Here is a 6859-nt window from a genome sequence, read left to right on the forward strand (position 1 = left end):
GGACTTAACATTCTTGAATGGTCCAATAAATTTTATAGCTCATAAAGGTAGTAATTCAAATAAACTTCAAATCAATACTAATGCTAATAAAGGAAATTCAATTCAGCACTAGAACCCACTAGTGGGGTCTGGAGAGGGTAGTGTCTAAGCAGACCTTACCCCTACCCTGGGGTAGAGAGGTTGTTTCCAATAAACCCTCGGTATCCTTCCCTCCAAGAACTCCCCACCTTGCTCTTGGGGTGACTTGAACTCACAACCTCTTGGTTGGAAATGGAGGGTGCCTACCATCAGAGCAACCCACCTTATAGTTGTACTTATTTTAGCATGACATATATAGTAATTTTAGATTATGCTAATATTTAATATGGTTTATTAGTTCGTAATGTTTTATTTATGGATTTTATTATCTTTGTTATTGAATATTTTAGTACAGTGTTATAATTCAACTCATATTATTGTATTATTTTCTTGAAAATACATTATATAGTTGTATCCTACAGAAATATTTGAAGCACAAGTTATATATTTTGTGCTATGAAGACTTACCGGAAAAAAACCGAAAATTCGAACAAAATCGAAAAACCCGAGAAAAATTGAGATTGAAAAACCCGAATTTGTTGGTTTGATTGGTTTATAGATTTAAAAACCCGACACCATTGGTTTGGTAATTGAAAGATCCGAACCAACTTGACCTGTGTACACCCCTAGTTTTTAATTCATGGATAAACATGTATAAAGACATAGTTGTCCTTTCAAAACCTTTAATACACCACACCAAACAGTCTATTCAAAATTATTCTAGCATTACTAATTCCAGCACTACTAATACACCCTATTTAGTGTTATTTTTATACAACATACAAAACAACCCTTTTAGTTATTTCTCCAATTTAATACATACGCAAGGGAATTATTTTAAAGTTTGGGAGATGATAGTGGAAGTGAGGGTCAGGAGGAGTCTGCCTATTTTTCAGAACCAATTCGGATTCATGCCAGGGTGATCGGCTACAAAAACTATTCATCTTGTGAGGAGATTGGTGGAGCAGTATAGGGAAATGAGCAGGGATTTTCATATAGTGTTCATAGACCTAAAAAAACATATGACACTAAAGGATGTTCTATGGAGATGTTTTGAAGGCTAGAGGTGTGCATGTAGCATACACTGGGATATTAAGGACACGTATGATAGAGCTAACCGAGTAAGAACAAGGGAGGAGACTCGGAACACTTTTCAATCGTGATGGAGTAACACCGGGGATCAACTCTTATCGTGTTTTTTATTTGCATTGGCGATGAACGTGCTGACACGTCACATTCTAGGGAAGGTGCCATGGTGCATGGTATTCGTATATGCGTAGTACTGATTGATAAGATGCGAGGCAGAGTTAACACGATGCTGAAGGCTTGGAGATATACTCTTGAGTCAAAAGGTTTGAAGTTCAATAGGACCAAAATATAATACTTTGAGTATAAGTTCATTGATGCAACTTATGAAGCGGACGTGGACGTGAGGCTTGATACACAAGTCATCCCTAAAAGAGGAAGTTTCAAGTACCTAGGGTCAGTAATCTAAGATAAATGGGAGATTGATGAGGATGTCACTCGTCGTATTGTTGCATTGTAGATGAAATAGAGGCTCGTAACCGGTGTTTTGCGTAAATAATAATGTGCTACTAAACTTAAAGGTAAGTTCTACACAGTGGTGGTTAAACCGACTATGTCGTATGGGGCGGAGTGTTGGGCCAGTCAAGAACTCCCATGTCCAGAAATTGCAAGTAGCAAAAATAAAGATGCTGAGATGGATGTATGATCATTTCAGAAGAGATATGATTAAGAATTAAGTTATTCGAAACAAGGTATGCATGACCTCCGTGGTGGATAATATGCAAAAAGCAAGACCGAGACAGTATCCACATGTGAAGAGGAAAGGCACTGATGCTCCAGTGAGGAGTTATGAGAGGTTGGCCATGATGGACATGATGAGGAGTAGAGATATGTCAAAGTAGTATTGAGGAGAGGTGATTAGGCAGGACATGGTGCATCTTCAGCTTACCGAGGATATAACCCCTTGATAGGAGGGTGTGGAGGTCGAAATTAGGATATAAAGTTAGTAGGTAGCCGGGTATATTTATTTTCTATATCGGCAGTATTAATACTTTTTTCGTATTTTCCTATTCATATATTTCTATTACTATATGTTGTTTCCTTCACTTCGGTTATCTTATCATCTTATCTTGTTGTTGTTGTTGCTTGTTGTTAAGTTTTTTCTTCTGCCTTGAGCTGAATGGTCTGTCGGAAACAGCCTCCTTATTTTCACAGGGCAGTGATAAAGTTTGGGTATACACTATGTTCCCTATACACTACTTGAGAAATTACATTTGATTTGTTATTGTTGTTGGGTGAAGTAGATAATTTCTACAATTTGGTGACGATACTTTTTATTTTCATTTTTTTTGTTATAACTCGTAGTAATCAAATAATGAAAAAATAACTTCAATGAAAGAAAAATTTCATGCCATACCATTATACCGAGTTTTTATCAGCCAATCTGGAAGCAAGTAAACTTAAAGGAATTTGTGCATAAAGCTTAGGCATCTCAACAACAACAACAACCTAGTAAAATTCCACTAGTGGGGTCTGGGAAGGGTAGTGTGTACACCGACTTTACCCCTATCCCGAAAGAGTAGAGAGGCTATTTTCTGAAGACCCTCGGCTCAAGAAAATAAAAAGATAAAAGAAGACAATATTAGTTTCACCACAGAAATCATAGAAAAAATAGGAACAACATGAAATTCAGACGAAAGATACAAAGCAAAAGCGATGGGTAGTAAATAGGTCCTGCACTGAAAAATGAAATAGTAAAACACAACATTGTCACTAGCTATCTTAGACAAAACGCTACCAGACTAGGCTCACAAAGATACAAAGTAAGGAAAGACTCAACTACCTCCTAACCTACAAACCTAATACTCGACCTCCACATCTTCCTATCAAGTGTCATGTCCTCGGAAATCTGAAGCCTCGCCATATCCTACCTGATCACCTCTCCCTAATACTTCTTAGGCCGCCCTCTACCTCTTCTCGTGTCCTCCACAACCAGCCGCTCACACCTCCTTACCGGAGTATCTAGGCTTCTCCTCTAAACATGTCCGAACCATCTGAGCCTCGCTTCCCGCATCTTGTCGTCAATGGGAGCCACGTGCACCTTCTCCCAAATATCATTATTCCTAATCTTATCCATCCTAGTGTGCCCGCACATCCACCTCAACATCCTCATTTCTGCTACTTTCATCTTTTGGATATGTGAGTTCTTAACAAGCCAACACTCACCCCCATACATCATGGTTGGTCTAACCACCGCTTTATAGAACTTACCTTTGAGTATTGGTGGCATTCTCTTGTCACATAGGACTCCATATGCTAACCTCCATTTCATCCGTCCTACCCCAATACGGTGTGTGGCATCCTCGTCGATCTCCCCTCCCCCCTAGATAACCGACCCAAGATACTTGAAGTTTCCTCTACTTGGGACGACATGTGATTCAAGCCTCACATCCATGCCCACTTCCCCCGGATCAGCGCTGAATTTACACTCCTGGTATCCCGACTTCATCCTGCTTAGCTTGAAACCCTTAGACTCAAGAGCCTGTCTCCAAACTTCCAGCCTCTCATCAACACTGCTCATGACTCATCAATAAGAACTATGTCATCGGCAAATAGCATGCACCATGGCACCTCCACTTAAATATGGTTTGTTAACGCATCCATCACCAGCGCGAATAAGAACCGACTGAGCGCAAAACCTTGGTGTAACCCCATTTCAACTGGAAAATGCTCAGAGTCGCCTCTTACAGTCCTAACCTGAGTCTTACCCCATCATACATGTCCTTAATCGCCATAATATAGGGAACTGACACACCTTTTGCCTCCAAGCATCTCTAGAGAATTTCTCTAGGAACCTTGTCATACGCTTTCTCTAGGTCAATAAACACCATGTGCAGATCCTTTTTCCTCTCTCTGTACAGTTCCACCAACCTCCTAACAAGGTGTATAGCTTCTGTAGTAGAACGACCCGGCATGAACCCGAACTAGTTGTCGGATATAGACACTGACATCCTCACCCTCGCTTCAACCACCTCTCCCACACTTTCATGGTATGACTCAGTAATTTGATACCCCTATAATTGTTTCAACTTTGGATATCGCCTTTGTTCTTATACAGTGGAACCACCGTACTCCACCTCCACTCATCCGGCATCCTCTTTGCCTTAAAAATAATATTAAACAACCCAGTCGACCACTCCAAACCTGCTCTCCCCACACACTTTCAAAATTCCATCGGAATCTCGTTTGGCCCGGTCGCTCTGCCCCTACTCATCTTATGCATAACTCCCATGACCTCCTCAACCTTGATACGCCTGCAGTACCCAAATTCACGGTGACTCTCGGAATGCTCCAATTCGCCTAGCACAATATCCCGATCTCCTTCATCATTCAGAAGTTTATGAAAGTAAGTCTGCCATCTCCTATTAATCTGGGCATCTTTCATCAGTACTCTACCATCTTCGTCCTTGATGCATCTCACTTGGTCCAAATCCCGAGCCTTCCCTTCTCTCAACTTGGCCAGCCGGAATAACTTCTTCTCCCCGTCTTTTCCACCCACTTTCTCGTACATACGACCATAAGTTGCAGTCTTAGCCTCCGTGACCGCAGTTTAGCTTCCTTCCTAGCTACCTTATACCTCTCCATACACGCTCGCCTCTCCTCCTCGCCTATTGATGATCTAAACGTCAATACCACACAAGAGGAGGGGTGATTTGTGTGGTACCCAATTTTTGTTCTAGAAGAACCTGGTTCTTCTAGGTGTACTAACTCTACTGTTTGCGGAATAATAAGTACATAAAATAAAGAACACAAAGATTTTTATGTGGAAAACACCTGGCTCAAAAGGTGAAAAAACCACGACCTACTACTCAGTAGGATTTTCCCAAACTTCCACTAAAATCACTGAGCCAAAACAGCATTTACAAAACTCTTTGTAAACCTAAGGATTAACTCTAATCCCGTTGTAGCACACAGCCTCAACTGCTGCGACAACTTCAAGTTAGCATATAACTTGAACACTCTAAGTACCTAATATAATTGCTTCTATGAAAGCTGAAAGGTACAAGTTTAAATCACCTACTACAATTTAACTAGAAATAAAGAAAGACACAATGGAATTGGTTCTTCTATCTCGTTCAAGTAGCTTCAGGAATGCACACTTAAATCTCACATAAATTGCTTGCAAAATTGCCTTGCTCTTTTGCTCTCAATTTAGTTTAACTTCTGCATATGTGTAATACCTGTAAAAGAGAACAATCATTGTTATTTAATGAGTTAGTAATTAGAGTTTTATTGAAACTCAATTGTTGATCTTCCATCGAAGTTGAGTCCTTGAACAACACAAACTCCAACACTATCTTTTATCCGGATTGTGTTCTCTTCACATAAGGAGACTTTCTCTCCTTATCCAATATGCAACCTTTTCGATCATATCAGGAGATATTGCTGCTTGATCAATGAGACTTATCTCCTTCACGTGCATCTCACATGTGTAGGTTGATCATCACTATGCTTCACATGATGGACCAGGTCCATGACTGAGTTCATTTGTCATTCTTCAAAACTTCACCTGTTAATGGGCCAACAAATTCCCCCTTTTTGATGATGACAAACTCTGTGCTTTTTACTGATCAAGAGACCTGTAAGGACTCAGCTTAACCATCAACACTAGACTTAGAAAATTTACTTCTCATCAAGGACCAGGTTAATTAGGTTATAAATATCACTTATTCAAAAATAATGTGAAGCACAATATCTCTTCCCCCTTTTGGCATCATCGAAAAGTTGCATACACAATGTGAATCCCATATTTTAATAAATACTCATGGCCACTAGGGCAACTGCAAGTGAAAACATGGTGCAATTATCAATAATCAACAAACATATTTAAACTATTAAGATCAGAATCATCATAGAACAAGAGAAAACAGTTGTTGTCATTGATCATGATATGTTGTCATTAACAGTCCACAAAAAGAAAGAAAAACTTTCAAAACATGAGCAAAAAAAATAGAAAAATCCCTAATCCGGGTCACTGGGGTTCACTGGGTTACTAGACAGGTTCAGAAGACAAGTGCTAGGAGACCTATGGCTTGGAGGAACTAGAGGGTTGAGTTTGGAGAAGGTTCAGCATATTCTGAAGGATTCCATCACTCTTCTCCTTTTCTTTTGCTAGCTCAATTCTAAGGCTATCCCTCTCAGTTTCCAATTCAGCCACACGAGCCTTGAGCCTATCAATCTCAGCATCCTTAGTTCCACATTCCTGAACCAAAGTCCTAACCTTGCTGTTGATGGGTGTCTTCAGAGATGAAACAGGTTCAACTGGGATGGCATTGACTGGATAGTCACAAGCCAGAAGAGTCTTAATACCAAAATATTTTTTGCTTGATGCCATCTCCCATTTCTTCAAAGGCACATTCAACCTATCCAGAACTGTGGTCAGCATGAAGCCATATGGAGTAGCATGAGCCTTGGAGCCATTGATGACCCTGTCTAGCAATTTGACAATGAGGGTAGGCCAGTTGATTTGCTTTCCTCTCTCAAGGCACTCCATAAGAACCAGGTCTATGTAGTTTGCAGTATGTCTTCTCTCTTGTCTGGGCAGTAGGCACTTGTTGACAAACTCAAACACAACCTTGTGCTCAGGCCTCATCTTACTTTTCTGCACAGCCCTGGCTTCATTCACATCCTCTGAATCACATAACCTCTTGTGATCTCAAGGCGAGTAGGTAGGAGGTCCAGGCGATGGACACCT

This window comes from Nicotiana attenuata, unplaced genomic scaffold (assembly GCF_001879085.1).
Source record: "Nicotiana attenuata strain UT unplaced genomic scaffold, NIATTr2, whole genome shotgun sequence".
Lineage (NCBI taxonomy): Eukaryota > Viridiplantae > Streptophyta > Magnoliopsida > Solanales > Solanaceae > Nicotiana > Nicotiana attenuata.